Source organism: Mus caroli, unplaced genomic scaffold (assembly GCF_978045245.1).
Source record: "Mus caroli unplaced genomic scaffold, Mus_caroli_1 scaffold_18, whole genome shotgun sequence".
Lineage (NCBI taxonomy): Eukaryota > Metazoa > Chordata > Mammalia > Rodentia > Muridae > Mus > Mus caroli.
In genome coordinates, this window is record NW_028227273.1 from 25,058,980 (window position 1) to 25,076,616 (window position 17,637).

Here is a 17,637-nt window from a genome sequence, read left to right on the forward strand (position 1 = left end):
TTGGGGTCTATAAGAAAGCAAACTGTGTAAGCCAAGCCATAGAGACTAAGTTTGTAAGGGACAGGGAGCAAGCATTCCACCATGCTCCATCCTTCCTTTTCTACCTCTACGTTCCTGTCTTGACTTCTCTTCTTGATGGCCTACAGCTGTAAGTGAAAATAAATCATTTTTTTCCTCAAGTTGATTTTGACCACAGTGTTTTATCACAACAATAGAAACCCTAAGACAAAACCCATTGCCAGAATGGGGGGTATTGCTGTAACAGACCAGACCATATGTTTTGGGGGAGGGTTGTGGAAGGACTTTGGGAATGTGTGCTAGAAAAGCCATCGAATGTTCAAGATTTCGGGGGTGTCACTGGAGATTTTGAAGATAATGTTAAAAGCATGGCAGATGTGGTGAGGCTGGCTTAGCAAGTGTCGGGGGAAAGCATAGATTCTTTCAAGGTCAGTATGTGATATTTTGAATGAAAATCAGCTGGAGTGAAACCATCACTTCGCTGTGACAATCAATTGTACTTAGCTGGAGCTGAGAAATTAGTAGTAAGAAGATGCCAGCATCATTAAAGTGTGCTTTTCTATAATTCCTTGGGGTCAGCATCCAGAAGCTGTGGTTCAGAGGGGGCCAAGGCTCCATCTCATGCAGGCAGCAGAACTTGGTAACTTAAGTGTTTCCCTAGGTGGAACTGGCCTTGAGGGCATGGAGGGGGTCATGAAGGGGTCAACTGAGGCTTGGCACCCTGTAGTAGGGCTAGAGTCCCCTGAAGAGAGACTGGGGAAGATCACTGGTGGAGTGAAGCTGCTGCAGGCAAAGGCTCAGGGTGGAAGGAGTCGTGGAAAGAAGTGATACCATGTAGCAGAGTCAGAGTCCCTGAAGAGAGCCCAGAAGATACAATGAGTGAAACTGAAGCTATGTTGATCTCCCTGTATAAATGAGAGATGTTCTCAAGGGCACCTAGAGTCGCCAAATTCTTTCTAAAATGTTCTTGCTTTACCTTTTCCTCAGTCCATCAGAGCAAGCATGACAGCGGTACTTCTTCAATAAGGAGACTTGACATTTGAAATCGTTCCTACATCCACGGGCTGCAGAATGACTCTGGTGTGAACAATACTGTTATCAGCATTAATCTTGTTGTACATCTCTCCACCAGAATTCCTGGGTAACCCAACCAGGTGTATTGTCAATGACAGTGATATTTTGAAAGAAGTTTTTTTCTTTTTTTCTGAGTGCTAAGTCTCAACAGGGGGCTTAAAATATTCAGCAAACCATGTTGTAAACAGATGTGCTGTCTCTGGGCTTTGTGGCTCCATTTATAGAGGACTAGCAGAGGAGATTAGGCTCATTCTTAGGGGACCTAGGTTTTTGGAAAGGTAAATGAGCATAGGCTTTAATTTAAAATCACCAGGTTCATTAGCCTCAAACAAGCCAGTCTGTACTCTGAAGCTTTGAAGCCGAGCATAGACTCTCCCTAAGTTACGAATATTTGATACTGCATCATCTGAGGATGCTGGTAAGGCTTTCTTTCCCACAAAGCAGTATTTGTTGCTACTTTGTATTGAGGTAATGGTCTGTTGGTATGCTAATGCTAAATACTGACCCTTAAGATCTTCAGGGATGAGGAAATTCTCATGTACACCAAGTGATACTGTGTAATCTTGCTCCTTAGTTAAAAACTGTTGGTTAAATAAAGATGCCAACATCCTATAGCTGGGAAGAAGAGAGATGGGAGGGGTTTCAGTTGCCAGGCTGGGGATCTGAGACAGACAATAAGGAAGTGAGAGAGAGAAGAGAAGACATCATGAGATAGGTAGATTGTGAGAACATAGCCTTGAGGGGCAGCCTGTTGGTGTAGGAGTGGCCCATGAGGAACGTGGCAAGTTATATCTCAGGATGATGGACAGGGAAGTAGACAACTTAGCATAGAGGGTTGATATCTGCCTGCTGTGCTCTATTGCTTATTATAAGTATAAAGGCTGCAATTTTTATTTGGTAACTAAATGATATAAGGTGAGGTAAACACCCCCAATTAATTTTAATCACTCTGCTAGTGCTGCTGGTGAGCTAGGAATCTATTACTTTAATCCAGATCTTTTGAGCTGGGAAAAGGCACACCTTTAATCTGGATCTCTTAAGGTGAGAAAACACAACCCTAATCTGGGCCATACTGTCAACTGAAAGTCTATATAAGGACACAGTAGAAGTAAGCTTTTGTTCTGCCTATTTGTCCTTACTTGCTGGAATGTTCATTTCCTCCATTAGCATTTGGGCCTACTTTATGCCATTCCAGCCTATACTAAAGCCCAGCTGAGACATCTAGCCTCATGGACCTAGCAACCACTGGATTGCTGGATTTAAATTCACAGCCAATCACTGTTGAATTAGACAGACTGCAGCCTATGAGCCATTCTAATAAGTTGAGTCAGCTGAATGGCTCTCTTGGTCACACAACAACAGGTACATGTCACTTTTATAATGTCCTGAAGTTGAAATATCCAAGATCTACTCATCTGTGTAGCTGGTGCATTGGCAAGAACATCCTAGGTGCATCTGGGAACTGGGAAGGCTTGGCTTTGTTCTTTATTCGTGTGGTCTCAGAATTCTACTCCCTCTTTGACTTTCTGTATCACCTCTACATATCGTCTCTGGAAAGGTAGTTCTCAACTGATGGTTTAGAGCTAAGTAAGAAGAGTTAGACATGATCAAGCCTCTTAAGAACTAAACCTAGGAACAATATATGACTTCTGATGCATAACGTGAGATAAAATAAATCATAGGAGTGGTTCCATTCAAAAGAGCAACAGAGTAAACAATAAGCTGAACAAGGTATATTGGAAACAATACTTGAACACTGGATATCACACAGGTCATTTTGAAGGTGGTATCTACTGGACAATGGTTTCCTTCATTAGGTAAATTTTATTTTGCTCAGTCAGAGGTGTGGGTCTTGTTATTCAGGAAATGTTATCTTTGCTGTGTTAATGTGTCACGAACTTATCTAAGATTACCAAAACCATGATAAACAGACAAGAGAGTTTCAATTACATAACGGAGCACATACTTCTTAAGCTACCATTTCAGAGATTTTCATGTATTGAAGAATTGTTTTCCTTGTTCTTGGTTAAAATGCTACCAACACTTCAGATTGTAGTCAAAGTAGAGTGTCTTTTCCAAGAAACAATGCAGTAAAGGAAATGTGTTCAGAAAGATCATCAAAGCATTCTTCAGGAAAGGTGAGAGGCATTTCACAGTCTGGAGATGCAAAGAAGGGATGTCTATTGGAGAAGAATAAAGTAGAAAGTACTTAGTAACTATGACTTGTCATTTTGAAACAAATCAATCCCTGTTTCTGCAAAGCTATGGAACAGGCAGAAAAATGCCTGAGGACTACTGATTCTGCTACATGGAATAAATTACCATTTAAAGATATGTTTCAGAGTCAGGAGGTATGCTAGGTGATATTGAGTTAAAATTTTAACATGCGCTACATATGTATAATTAAGTTTCACTGAAAATGACTTTTTGTAAATAAAGTTGTCAAGTAATCTATTACTTTCACAAAATGTTTATTTTCTGTTGATCTTGTATTGACAATGTTGGGTAAAACATTTCATGCTGTATGATAGTTACAAATATCAATTGTACAAGATGTTCTTTGTTTTAAAAAAATCAAGCTATTTACAACAATGCAAAACAGGTACGTTAACTTCTGTGTAATTATATATTTAAATGTCTCTACTTTGACTATTTTATATAATTGCATTCTTTTCAAAGGAAATTGTCTTGTATTGAGATTGACTTGGATTCTAATGCTGACAACAGAATCTTCTTATGGGCCCGTGCTGGAAAAATCTTCATTTCAAAGTGGTAAGATTTCCTTCCACTATCTTCAACTGTTGGATAGGCAATGTTAGTGATGTACATCAAAATATAGTAGAAAAACTAACAAGAAAAGTGAAGAAGGTGCATTCTTGTTTCTTTTAGCTCCTTATAATAAAATTAAAAAGCAGTATATTGAGGAAAGAATTAATAAATGAAAAATAAGCCGAACCCATGACTTGAAAATCCTGCCTGTTTATCTAGATTTCTCTGATAATGTGGCCAAAGGATACCTGAGCAATGCTTTTCATAATGTCAGCCATGTGATGTATGGGTCAACCAGCCATTTCATTAAAAGCACTGCCATGTGGTATATAGACCAAACAGTCATTTCATTAGAAGCACTGCCGGCTTGGACCAGAGGATAAGTGACAGAGAATACACTAATTCTCTGATTACAGCAACTCTCCTTATCCAGTCAAAAACTTGGTGCCACCAAGAATTGGAGATTACCACCGAGAGAGAGCTTGGGACTCCCAGTACCTCATCAGAAGCACCATGGGCTAGGGTTACACGAGAATATATTTCAGAGAGATGACCATGTGAAGAGTCCAAGGACAGACATTTGATTAATAGCAAAGGGTGAAGTGATGGCTATGAAATTCCTAAGAAACGAATGTGGAAAGTCTAGTAAAGGTGAAGAGTGCTCACTTCTTTAGAGAAATAGAATGGTTTAGCTGTGAGCTACCAAACTACTTTCCCCTAGGACAATATTAGAGACCGGAATCTAAAAATCATTTGAAATTATTTCATTTTGATTGTGTGTGATGAAGACAGTTGTGAGAGACATACTTTAAATTTTATCTTTCTTAAAATAACTCTTATCACTTATGTGTCTCTTCTACGTTATTCTATTCTGTCATAATAAAGCTGACCAGAAATATGCAAGTCAAATTTTGAGACTCAACCACAGAAATTGTTGTGTGTAGAGAGCCTGGCTTTATAATGCCTTCTTTCATAGAACTACCAGCATCCAATGTAGCATTTTATCAATTTATGCTTATCTCATGCACTTAATTTAATATTTTAGGCTTTCTTTGAAAAATTAAGACTTATCAATCAAAATAGCATAAGATGCTTGATGCCTTCCATGAATATGACATATGTCAATGTATTTTCTTGTTATATAAAAAGAACATAAGATTTGTTCATCTGCTTAATTATTTGTGGATAAATATTTACCATTTCATTATGATAAGATAGATAAAACAACAGATAGTCAACTGTATTGATGAACATTCTTGGAGAAGATTCAGGTCTTGCTCATCAGAGCAGGGGGATGATCCACTGAAGTCTGGAAGATCTTGCCCTGGCTTGTAGATAGCAGTGATTGGTGGTGGCAGGACACCAGTAGTGGTCTGCTCATTAAGATTGGATATTACCATAGATACAAATACAGTGCAGCAAATCATAATTAGGAAAAAAAGAAAATGATGCAAACCAAGAGCAGTTTCTTTACAAAAGGATATGTTTCAGACCTCCACCCTCTTGTAATTTTCTTACTGGGTTTTTTTTTTTCATTGTTTTAGACAAAGGAACCTATTTAGAGTGAAATGAAGCTCAAAGGTCATCATAGCAGAAGCAGAAGGGAAAGATGTTGATTTGAATTTCACTAATAAATATTTCTGTTCCTTTGTTTTGATTACTGCTTCTGACCACTTTGTGAGACCACTTAGTATTACCAAGAACAGTTAAGACATACAGAGAGCCTTCCAGATTAAGCAATGTCACAGCCTTTTGAGACTTCAGGTAACATGTGCTGTGGTGGACATACAGACGCCATAACCCAGGTCACGAATAAATTATTTCAAATGGTTATATGCATCTACTTTCAGATTTTAGTTCCCATTTAGGCATCTGTATGCTTACTTATCTCAAAGATCAAGTATAATTTGAAGTCATAAGGAGATTAGGATGCAAATGCTAATGTTTGTATGGTACAGTTATTATATATTTTCTATCCTATTTGGAGACACCTATAGGGAAACTTTCACATAATTCTTTTCACCAATTATGTATGCATTAAGAGAGAAAATGTTCATCGTTCCCTGTAAAAAAGAAGTTAAAAACACCAGTAAACAGACTATGTTATCACACAAGGATGTATCAGAAAAGAATCAAGTATTAAGGTAGGAGTGTGTGTGTGTGTGTGTGTGTATGTGTGTGTGTGTCTGTATGTGTGCTTGTGTATGTCTGTGTGTGTCTGTGTGTGCCTGTGTGTGTGTGTCTGTATGTGTGTGTGCTTGTGTATGTCTGTGTGTGTCTGTGTGTGTGTCTGTGGGTCTCTGTGTGTGTGTATGTGTGTGTGTCTGTATGTGTGCCTGTGTGTGTGCCTGTGTGTGTGTTTGTGTGTGTCTGTGTGTACCCCTGTGTGTGTTTGTGTGTGTGTGTGTATGTGTATGTGTTATACTCTTACTAGCTTACCTGACTAGGGAGGAGATGAAGTCATTTCTATAATACTTCTGTCTCATTTATCACCAGATCTTGAAATGCATTAGGACAGGAAGGTAGAAAAGAAGCCAACTATAAAATTGATCAGATAAAAGACTTTGTAGAATCTATTAGCATAAGCCAGAAACTCACCAGGATAGAATAGAAGAAAAAGAAAATTTCCCCATGAGTCTGTGCCCTCCTTCCTTGGGCCTTGATCATGAAGGTATCCTGTTGAAGTCACTGGCCTGGCAGGGCATCTAAACTCTTGCCTGCAGAGGCTAGGAGTAAGAACCAGCAAGATGTCCAAGGGCAGCTAGAGCAACTTGGGAGCTAACTGCTTCTTCATACCTGGAATGTGCATTATCACACAAACAACAAGGTTAAAGCACACACATTGGTGCTTACCTTTTGTTGTTGTTGTTTTGTCTCTCTACCATTAGAAGACTCATTTAATAACAACTAATTTCTGAAAGATAAATACAAGCAGTTTTAGGTTCCAATTTGAGGTTGGAGGATGATGATTTACCTTGCTAGGACTTCTGAACAACACAATCTGCCCAAACCACCCACACAACACAGCTGATGAATGCCTTCTCCTTGGAGCAGAGCATGTGACAGGAAAGACATGTGACAGCAGTAAATCCTATCCAGATCATACCTAAACTACAGAGCATACAAACACCTCACATATGGCCATCCTTGTGCCTCAGCTGCCTTTTCTAAACATACTTAAATTGTCTTTGTCTTGGCTTCTGGTACCCACTTCTGTAATCTTAGCACTCTCAGGGATAGCGAGTTTGGATAGTCTTGGTTTACATGGTGCTGTCTTAGCTTTAAAGATCTCTTCTTGTTTGTATTTTTAAACAATTTTTAAAAATAAATAAATTTTTAAATTTTATTTATGTTTTACAATTGGTTATTTTCTTTCTTTACATTTCAAATGTTATCCCCATGCCTAGTCTCCCCTACAAAAGCCCCCCTTCTCCTCTCCCCTCCCCCTTACCCCTGCTCTCCAACCTATCCAATTCCCTCTTCCTGGCCCTGGCATTCCCCTATACTGAGGCATATCACCTTCACAGGACCAAGGGCCTCTCCTCCCATTGATGACTGACTAGGCCATTCTCTGCTACATATGCAGCTAGAGACATGAGTTCCACAATGTGTACTTTTTGGTTGGTGGTTTAGTCCCTGGGAGCTCTCGGGGTACTGGCTAGTTCATATTGTGGTTCCTCCTATGGGGCTACAAACCCCTTCAACTCCTTGGGTCCTTTCTCTAGCTCCTTCATTGGGGACCCTGTGCGCCATTTAATGGATGGCTGTGAGCATCCACTTCTGTATTTGACAGGCACTGGCAGAGCCTTTCAGGAGACAGCTATATCAGGCTCCTGTCAGCAAGCACTTGTTGTATCCACAATAGTGTCTGGGTTTGGTGGTTTTTTATGGGATGGATCCACAGGTGGGTCAGTCTCTGGATGGTCCTTTCTTCAGTCTCTGTTCCATACTTTCTCTCTGTAACTCCTTCCATGGGTGTTTTGTTCCCCATTCTAAGAAGGATCAAAGTATCCACACTTTGGTCTTCCTTCTTCTTGAGCTTCATGTAGTTTGTGAAGGACACATGCTCCACTATGTTTATCATAGCCTAGTTTATAATAGCCAGAAGCTGCAAAGAACCCAGATGTCCTTCAACAGAGGAATAGATATAGAAAATCTGGTACATTTACATAATGGAGCACTATTCAGCTATAAAAAAACAATGAATTTATGAAATTCTTAGGCAAATGGATGGATATGGAGGATATCATCCTGAGTGAGGTAACCCAATCACAAAAGAACACATGATATGCACTCACTGATAAGTGGATATTAGCCCAGAAGCTCAGAATATTCAAGCTAATTTATTATAATACATAATCATAAAATGATTGTAATTTATTAATAAATAATAAACTGTGATCTACAGTATATAAGTATGATAAAATAATTTATATGGTGCTATAATGTTAAATTACAGGCCAAAGAGGGGTTTAGTGTTTAGCTAGCTGGCACAGTGCTTATGTTTTAAATTTTTAAATCATATCCATTTTTAAGCCCCACAGATTAAAAAATTGAGTCTCATATAAACATTCATCACATCTTTCTATGTTCTGAAAAGTTCATATATGTATACAATGTATCTTAACCATATCCCCCATTTCCTCCCTCCAACGCCCTCTTCCTTCCCTCCCATCTCCCTTACAACTTGATGTGCTTTTAAAATAACCCAGTGAGTTCAGTTAGTGCTGCCCACATGCACATGGCTATGGAAACATCACAAAGGCATGTTCATCATCTCAGTAGCCACCATTCAAACAAAAGTGATTCTCCCAGAGACGGCCCAGTTGCTAATCACTCTGCAGTAAAGATGGGACCTCGGGAAGCCCTCAATGCTCCATGCTGTCATTCCAACATGTTTGACTTGTGGAGGTGATCATGTCTGTTGAGAGTTCATGAGTACTTGTAGACAGTGCTCCACAGCTCCACTTCCCAGGGGTATCTTTTTTAAATTTAATTTTATTTGTAATTCACTTTTTACACTCAATATTCCATTCCCCACCATTCCCCATCCATCCTCCGACTGCTCTACATCCCATACCTACACCCATCTCCACGCGGATGCCCCCAACCCCCCACCTCACTTGACCTCTAAACTTGGGGCCTCCAGTCTCTTGAGGGTTAGGTGCATCATTTCTGAATGAAGACACATCTGGACATCCTCTGCTGTATGTCTGTTGGGGATCTCATATCAGCTGGTGTATGCTGTCTGTTTGGCGGTCCAGGTTTGAAAGATCTCAGAGGTCCAGATTAATTAAGACTGTTGGCCCTCCTACAGACTTGCCCTTCTCCTCAGTTTCTTTCACCCTTTTTTAATTCAACAACAGGAGTCAGCTGCTTCTGTCCATTGGTTGGGTGAAAATATCTACATCTGACTCTTTCAACTGCTTGTTGGGCCTTTCAGAGGGCAGTCATGATAGGTCTCTTTTTGTGAGCATTTCATAGTTTCAGTAATAGTGTCAGGCCTTGGGACCTCCCCTTCAGCTGGATCCCACTTTGGGCCTGTTTATGGACCTTCTTTTCAGGCTCCTCTCCATTTCCATCCCTATAATCCTTTCAGACAAAAACAATTATGGGTCAGAGTTGTGACTGAGATGGCAACCCCATCCCTCACTTGATGTCCTGTCTTCCTGCTGGAGGTGGGCTCTATAAGTTCCATCTCCCTACTGTTGGGCATTTCATCAAAAATCCCTCCCTATGAATCCTGGGAGTCTCTCGCCTCCCAGGTCTCTGGTGCATTCTGGGGTTCCCCCCCCCCCGCAACCTCCTATTTCTTGAGATTGCTTGTTTGCATTCTTTCTGCTGGCCCTCAGGGCTTCAGTCCTTTTCCCTCACCCAATATAAGATCAGATTCCCCTCTACTCCCCCCCCACTGTCCCCTGCAGTCCACTTTCCCACCAAGCCCATCCTTCACTCCCTCTCTTCCTCCCTCCCCACTTGTGATTGCTTTCTTCTCTCTCCCAAGTGGGACTGAGGCATCCTCACTTGCACACTTCAGCTTGTTAAGCCTTTTGAATTCTGTGGACTGTATATTGTGTATTCTCTATGGGTCTTTTCTTTCCTCTTCTCTTCTCTTCTCTTCTCTTCTCTTCTCTTCTCTTCTCTTCTCTTCTCTTCTTTTCTTTTTTCTTTTTTGGCTAATATCCACATATTAGTGAGTACATACCATGCATGTCCTTTTGGGTCTGCATTCTCTCACTCAGGATGATATTTTCTAGTTCTATCCATTTGCCTGCAAATGTCAGGATGTCCTTGTTCTTAATAGCTGAGTAGTATTCCAGTGTGTAAATGAACCACCCTTTCTGTATCTATTCTTCTGTCCTGGGACATCTAGTTTGTTTGCAGCTTTTGGAAACACAAATAAGGCCGCTATGAACATACTAGAACACGTGCCTCTGTGGCATGGTGGGGCATCTTTTGGGTATATTCCCAAGAGTGGTATAGCTGGCTCATCAGGTAAATATATTTACAATTTTCTGAGGAACCTCCAGATTGATTTCCAGAGTGGTTGTACCAGTTTGCAATCCCACCACCAATGGAGGAGTATTCCCCTTTTTCCACATCCTCTTCAACACATGTTGTCACCTGAGGTTTTGATCTTATCCATTCTGATTGGTGTAAGGTGAAATCTCAGGGTTGTTTTGATTTGCATTTCTATGATCACTAAGGACTTTGAGCATTTCTTTAGGTGCTTCTCAGGAATTCGAGATTCTTCAGTTGTGAATTTTTGGTTTAGTTTTATATCCCATTTTTTGATTGGGTTGTTTGGTTTTCTGGTGACTAACTTCTTGAGTTCTTTATATATTTTGGATATTAGCCCTCTATTGGGATTAGTGAAGATTTTTTCCAAACAGTAGGGTGATGATTTGTCTTATTGACTATGTCCTTTGCCTTACTGAAGCTTTTCAGTTTTATGAGGTCCCATTTATCAATTTTTGATCTTAGAGCACGAACCATTGGAGTTCTGTTTAGGAAATTTCTCCCTGTGCCAATGAGTTCGAGGCTCTTTACCACTTTCTCTTCTATTAGATTCAGTGTATCTGGTTGTATGTTGAGGGCCTTGATCCACTTGGACTTGAGCTTTGTACAAGGTGACAAATATGGGTCCTTTTTAATTCTTCTACATACAGACATCCAGTTAGACCATCACCATATATTGAAAATGCTTTCTTTTTTCCATTGTATATTTTTGGTGTCTTTGTCAAAGATCAAGTGACCATAAGTGTGTGGTTTTATTTCTGGATCTTTAATTCTATTTCATGAACCAACATGCCTGTCTCTGTACCAATACCATGCAGTTTTGGGTTTTTTAAATCACTATTGCTCTGTAGTAAAGCTTGAGTTCAGGGATGGTGATTCCCCCAGCTATTCTTTTATTGTAAAAATTGTTTAGAAGCTCAGAATTCTTCTTAGAAGGGGGGGAAATACCAATGGAAGGAGTTACAGTGACAAAGTTCAGAGCAGAGACTGAGGGAATGACCATACAGCGACTGCCCCACTTGGTGATCCATCCCATAAACAACCACCAAACAGACAGACACTGTGGTAGATGCCAATAAGAGCTTGCTGACTGGAGCCTGATATAGCTGTTTCCTGAAAGGCTCTGCTAGTGTCTGGCAAATACAGAAGTGGATGCTCACAATCATACATTGGACTGAGCACAGGGTCCCCAATAAAAGAGCTAGAGAAAGTACCCAAGGAGTTGAAGGGGTTTGCAGCCCCATAGGAGGAACATTAATATGAACTAACCAGTACCCCCCAGAGCTCCTTGGGACTAAACCACCAATCAGAGAAAACACATGGTGGGACTTGTGGCTCTAGCTGCATATATAGCAGAGGATGGCCTAGTCAGTTATCAATGGGAGGATAGGCCCTAGGTCCTGTGAAGGTTCTATGCCTCAATATAGGGGAATGTGAGGACTGGGAATGGGAGTGGGTGGGTTGGGGAGCAGGGACAGGGGGAGGGGTTAGGGGATTTTTGGAGGGGAAACTAAGAAAGGGGATAACATTTGAAATGTAAATAAAGAAAATATCTAATTTTAAAAAGACTATATTAGAACCATGTTTTTAAGAAGAAAACAAGACTGTTTTCAAAATTAATGTGATGTTCTAAGTATGATAACAGTGACCTTATTTGAATATTATTTCCTTTAGTCGGCTATTATTAATTATTATAATTAATTTTACATATTTTAATATGCACATTTCACATAAAACTGTACAATGCATAATAGATGGAAAAAAGTATCTGTAACATAGAAGTTACACAAAAGAGAGGTAATCGTGAATGCCAGAATTTCTACGCTGTGCTAGTAACCAAAAGAGTGTTTCTTTTAGTGTTCATGTGTATTGTTATGTTGAACATATTAGAGTATATTATAATTGTGTATTTGAGAAGAATACAAGACTGTTTCACAAAATAAATATGATGTTCTAAATATGGGAAAAAATTGTTTTTACTATTCTGGGATTTTTGCCTTTCCAGATGAATTTAAGAATTGCTCTTTCCATTTCTTTGAAAAATTTTATTGCGATTTTGATGGGGATTCCATTGAATCTATAGATTGCCTTTGGTAGGATGGCCATTTTTACTATGTTAATTCTGCCAATCCATGAGCATGGGAGATCTGTACATTTTCTGAGATCTTCTTCGATTTCTTTCTTTCTTTTTCCTTTTTTTTTTTTTCTTTTGGTTTTTCGAGACAAACCCTGGCTGTCCTGGAACTCACTTTGTAGACCAGCAGAAATCTGCCTGCCTCTGCCTCCTGAGTGCTGGGATTAAAGGCGTACGCCACCACACCCAGATCGATTTCTTTCTTGAGAGACCTGAAATTATTGACATACAGGTCTTTCACTTGTTTGGTTAGACTTACCCAAAGATATTTTATATTATTTGTGGCTATTGTGAAGGAAATCGTTTCCCTAATTTCTCTCTCAGCCTGTTTATCCTTTGTATAAACAAAGGCTACTGATTTATTTGAGTTAATTTCATTTCAGGCCACTTTGCTGAAGTTGTTTATCAGCTGGAAAAGTTCTCTGGTAGAATTCTTAAGGTTGTTTATGTACACTATCATACCATCTGCCAATAGTGATACCTTTATTTCTTCTTTACCAATATGTATCCCCTTGATCTCATCTTGTTGTCTTACTGTTCTAACACTTTGAGTACTATATCGAATAGATTGGAGATAGTGGGCATCCTTGTCCCTGATTTCAGTGGGATTGCTTCAAGTATGTCTTCATCTAATTTGATATTGGCTGTTTGTTTGCAGTCAATTGCTATTATTATGTTTAGGTATGGGCCTTGAATTCCTGATTTCTCTAATACTTTTAACATGAAGAGGTGTTGTATTTTGTCAAATGATTTTTAAGCATATAAGGAGATGATCATGTAATTTTTTTCTTTGAGTTTGTTTATATAGTGGATTACGTTAATGGATTTTCATATATTGAACCAACCTTGCATCCCTCCCAGGGGTGTCTTTACAAGTATGTACCTCCGTGTGTGTGTGTGTGTGTGTGTGTATGGTGTGTTGTGTGATATGGTATGTGGGAGGTGCTATATGTTGTGTGTGTGTGTATGGTTTGTATTGTTGAATGTATGTGTGTTTGGTATGTATAATGTGATTATGTGTATGGTGTGTGTGTGTTTTGGTGTGATGTGTGTATGTGTGGTATATATAGTGTGTATGTGTGTGTGGTATATATGTGTATATGTTTGCTGTGTGCATGTAGTGTATACGTGTTTGTGGTTTGGTGTGGTGTGTGTATGTGTATGATGTGTGTGTGTGTGTGTGTGTGTGTGTGTGTGTGTGTATGTATTAAGGTTAAACTTAGATCTTCATGTTTGTGTGACAAACACTTTATTTCCCTAGCCACCTAAAAGTATTTCAGTTGTGATGTTATCAAAATCCTCTTTTCCTACCTGCTTAAATTGTGTAGTTGACTCTTGTTTTCTGTAGCTAATCCTGCTTTCTGTGCCAAATCCTTTGTTTCATTTCTGCTGTTATTTGTAGATCCTTGTTGGTATTTTTTGAAGATTATCATAGAGGATAAGGTCATTTCATTTCAGTCTGTTATGGGAAAGACAAAAAGAGGTAATGTATTCATCAAAGTTGGTGAGGCCAAGTCCTGTCAAGCCCGCTTATAAAGCAAAATCCAAATGTTTGCTGTCTTCAGGGTTAAGCCCCTTTGAGATGACTAGCTTTCTGTTTGCCACAGTCATGGACAGGTGTAAAGCCCATTAGCACACAACCTCTTTCTTCAAGCTGCCAAGTTGCCAATGCTCTATTTGCTTCTCTCCCGTGACTGAGCAGCATCCGTGAGCCCTGTATCACCATCTGAGGAGATGCAAACAGTACGCTCCTGGACTCTAAAACGTGACTTATAGACAACTTCCTTCTTCAGAAATTATCTAGCCTCCAATACTTCATTATAAGAACAGAAAATGACTATGATTTGGTCCCTGTACGAATTCAAAACGGAGATGTCAAGGTGGGAAATGAGCTATTTCAAATATTGAGCCTAGGAGGAAAGTTAAGTCATTTTAAAATGTGAATCCAAATAAATGCATGCCGTTGTTCATGGGGAATGAGATGACAGTGCGGTGGCCTCATACATATTACAGGAAGGAGCACTTGCAGAGAAAGAAAAAACAATCATAAAAGATACAGACCTGTTCCCCCTCATTCCTAAGGAGTCAAAGCAATCATAAAAGACACAGACCTGTTCCCCCTCGTTCCTAAGGAGTCAACCGAATGGGATTTCTTTTCAAGGAAGTGATTATCAGTGCCAAATGCTGCATTCAAATCAAGTGGGATAATGACCCAATGGTGTCTATAGGGGGAAAAAACAATATAAAAATTGTTTCTAATATTGAAGTGTGCCACGAGAGATCCCAGAAGATAGAAATAAGCTTAAATTGCTTCTCTTTACTGACAGAAATAGACATAAAAAAGTGAAATTAGTAACTGTTCAAGAAGTTTGATAGTAAATAAGGAACGAAGGGCACAGAGGGGCGTGTCCAGGAAGGTGTTTGTTATAGTTAGAGATACTGGGATGTGTTTAGAGGTTGTTACAAAGAAGCCACAGCCTGGGATTCTTACAGCTGCACTCTGAAGGTTAGGCTTTCACTACCGGCATTTGCTCTGCCACAGTCACAAAGCGATGCTTTCTGCACCTTTACCAAGCCAAGTCACCTGGGAGCTTCCATACATGCTGAAAACTGACATTCTGAGAAAACAGGATTCTTTTTCATCTCATTTTCTCCTGGGTCATTTTATTGCCCAAATTAGAAGACACAGGACCCTCAATATAGGAGCTAGAGAAAGTACCCAAGATCTGAAGAGGTCTGCATCCCTATAGGTGGAACAACAATATGAACTAACCAGTACCCCCATAGATCATATCTCTAGCTGCATATGTAGCAGAAGATGGCCTAGTTGGTCATCATTGGGAAGAGAGGACCCTTGGTCTAGCAAACTTTATATGCCCCAGTACAGGGGAATGCCAGGGCCAAGAAGTGGGAGTGAGTGGGTAGGGGAGCAGGGCAGGGGGAGGGTATAGGGGACTTTTGGGATAGTATCTGAAGTGTAAATGAAGAAAATATCTAATAAAAAATGTGGTGAGGGGAAAGACCCAGTTATGATCTATGCTAAACACAGAGAATATAGATGAGGATCCCTGTTGATTTCTGCTCATTTGCTATGAGGCTTTTCCATGAATATAAAACAAATGTTTGGCTACGGCTGGCCATCACCTTTAGTACAAGAAAATGGAAAGGATGGACAGGACTCCTCAGTGTGGCCTGGGCTGGATGCTATTATCCCTTTCTCTGTTGGTATCCATGTGTGATTCATAAAATCATGAAGTGAGACACACATCCAGGCTCATCTCTAAAGTGGTTATCTCAAGGCAGCAATGATGACACTATTGTCTCTAGAGATGGATCATCACAGCTTCTACTTTCTATATCTTAAATCCAGTGCTTCAAGCCTACCCATAATCCTTCACACAGTGCTTTGAGCCTATTCATAATCCTTCATTTTCATTTCTGTAATAACTCATAAACTAGATGTAGGCTTTGAAATTACTTTTAGATAATAATGTTCTTTTTTAAAATAAAACATTTATTTATTGATTCTAAACTCCAGATTTTATTCACCTCTTGGTCCACCCTTTGACTGTTCCACATCCCATATTTCCTCCCTGCTCCCTCTCTCCATGAGGATGTTGCACCCCCACACACACACCCACCCCACCTGACCTCTAAATTCCCTGAGGCCTCCAGTCTCTTGAGTCTTAGGTGCATCATCTTTGACTAAACTCAGACCTGGAAGTCCTCTGCTGTATATGTGTTGGGGGCCTCATATCAGCTGGTGTATGCTGCCTGGTTGGTGGTCCAATGTTTGAGAGATCTTGGAGGGGACCAGGTTAATTGAAACTGCTGGTCTTCCTGCAGGGCCTCCCTCCTCCTCAGCTTCTTCCAGTTTTCCCTAGTTCAACAACAGTGGTCAGCAGTTTCTGTCCATTGTTTGGGTGCAAATATCTGCATCTGACTCTTTCAGCTACTTGTTGGGTCTTCTGGAGTGTGGACATGATAGGTCCCTTTTTGTGAGCTCTCCATAGCCTCAGTAACAGTGTCAGATCGCAGGATCTCCCCTTGAACTGGATTCTACTTTGTGCCTGTTGCTGGACCTTCTTTTCCTCAGGCTCCTCTCCATTTCCATCCCTGCAGTTTTTTTTCAGACAGGAACAAGTATGGGTCAGAGTTTTGACTATGGAATGGCAAACCCCATCCCTCACTTGATGCCGTGTCTTTCTGCTGGAGGTGGGCTCTACACATTCCCTCTCACCACTGTAGGGCATTTCATCTAAGGTCTCTCTCTTTGAGTCCTGAGAGTATCTCACCTCCCAGGTCTCTGGTACATTCTGGGGGGTTCCCCATTTAGACCATCTGGTTCCAGACCACAGCTTTCTTTTTCCAGAATATGAAATTGTAACAGAAACAGAAGATGAGATTTTGCCTCAGTTTGTGGAAATGGAGGGTTATTCTGAAGTTATAGGAAGCATGGGGCAGGGGGAGAACACCCGAGGAAGAACTAGATTCCATGACAAAGCATGACTCCAAGCAATATTTCATACTCCAAATGTTTAAATCCAAAATAGGCCTTGAACCAGAGCAGATTCTCAGGTATGGAAGAGGTATTGAACCCATCTGGATTTCTGGTGAAAATATTCCTCAAGAAAAAGACATTCTAGATTGCTCATGTGGTGCCAAGAGACTATTTCAATTTCAGGTCATACCTCAGCTATTGAACCACCTAAAGGAAGACAGATTGGGGAAAAGAATGGACTGGGGAATCTTGGCTGTCTTCACCTGTGCAGAGAGCTGTAGCCTGGCTATCAGCTACACAGAAGAATTTGTATAGCAGCAGGATATGATAGATACATCTTAAAGGGGTTAAATTCTTAAAAAGAAATGTTCCTTATGCATCAAAAAAAGAGTAATGATCTTTTTTAAGTTTTAAATGCAACTTGTGATTACAGCAATTTTATGGTAACTAAATATTGAAACAAAAAATAAAATGTCACTCATTTTAAATACTTATAGACAAATGTTAATTTTATTATAATGCAAGTATACTCTAGGCTTAACTTTTCATGTTAAAAATATTTCTCAACTGACCCTCATAAACAATTGATGCAAATACATTACTCTACCTTTAAAATAATATT

The 17,637-nt window shown here is 39.9% G+C and overlaps 1 pseudogene; it reads left to right on the forward strand.

The window, feature by feature from the left end:
• Positions 1 to 2,321: 2,321 nt before the first annotated feature.
• On the forward strand, positions 2,322 to 17,357 carry LOC147000374 (uS5 assembly chaperone PDCD2 pseudogene; annotated as a pseudogene).
• The last annotated feature ends 280 nt before the right edge of the window (positions 17,358 to 17,637 follow it).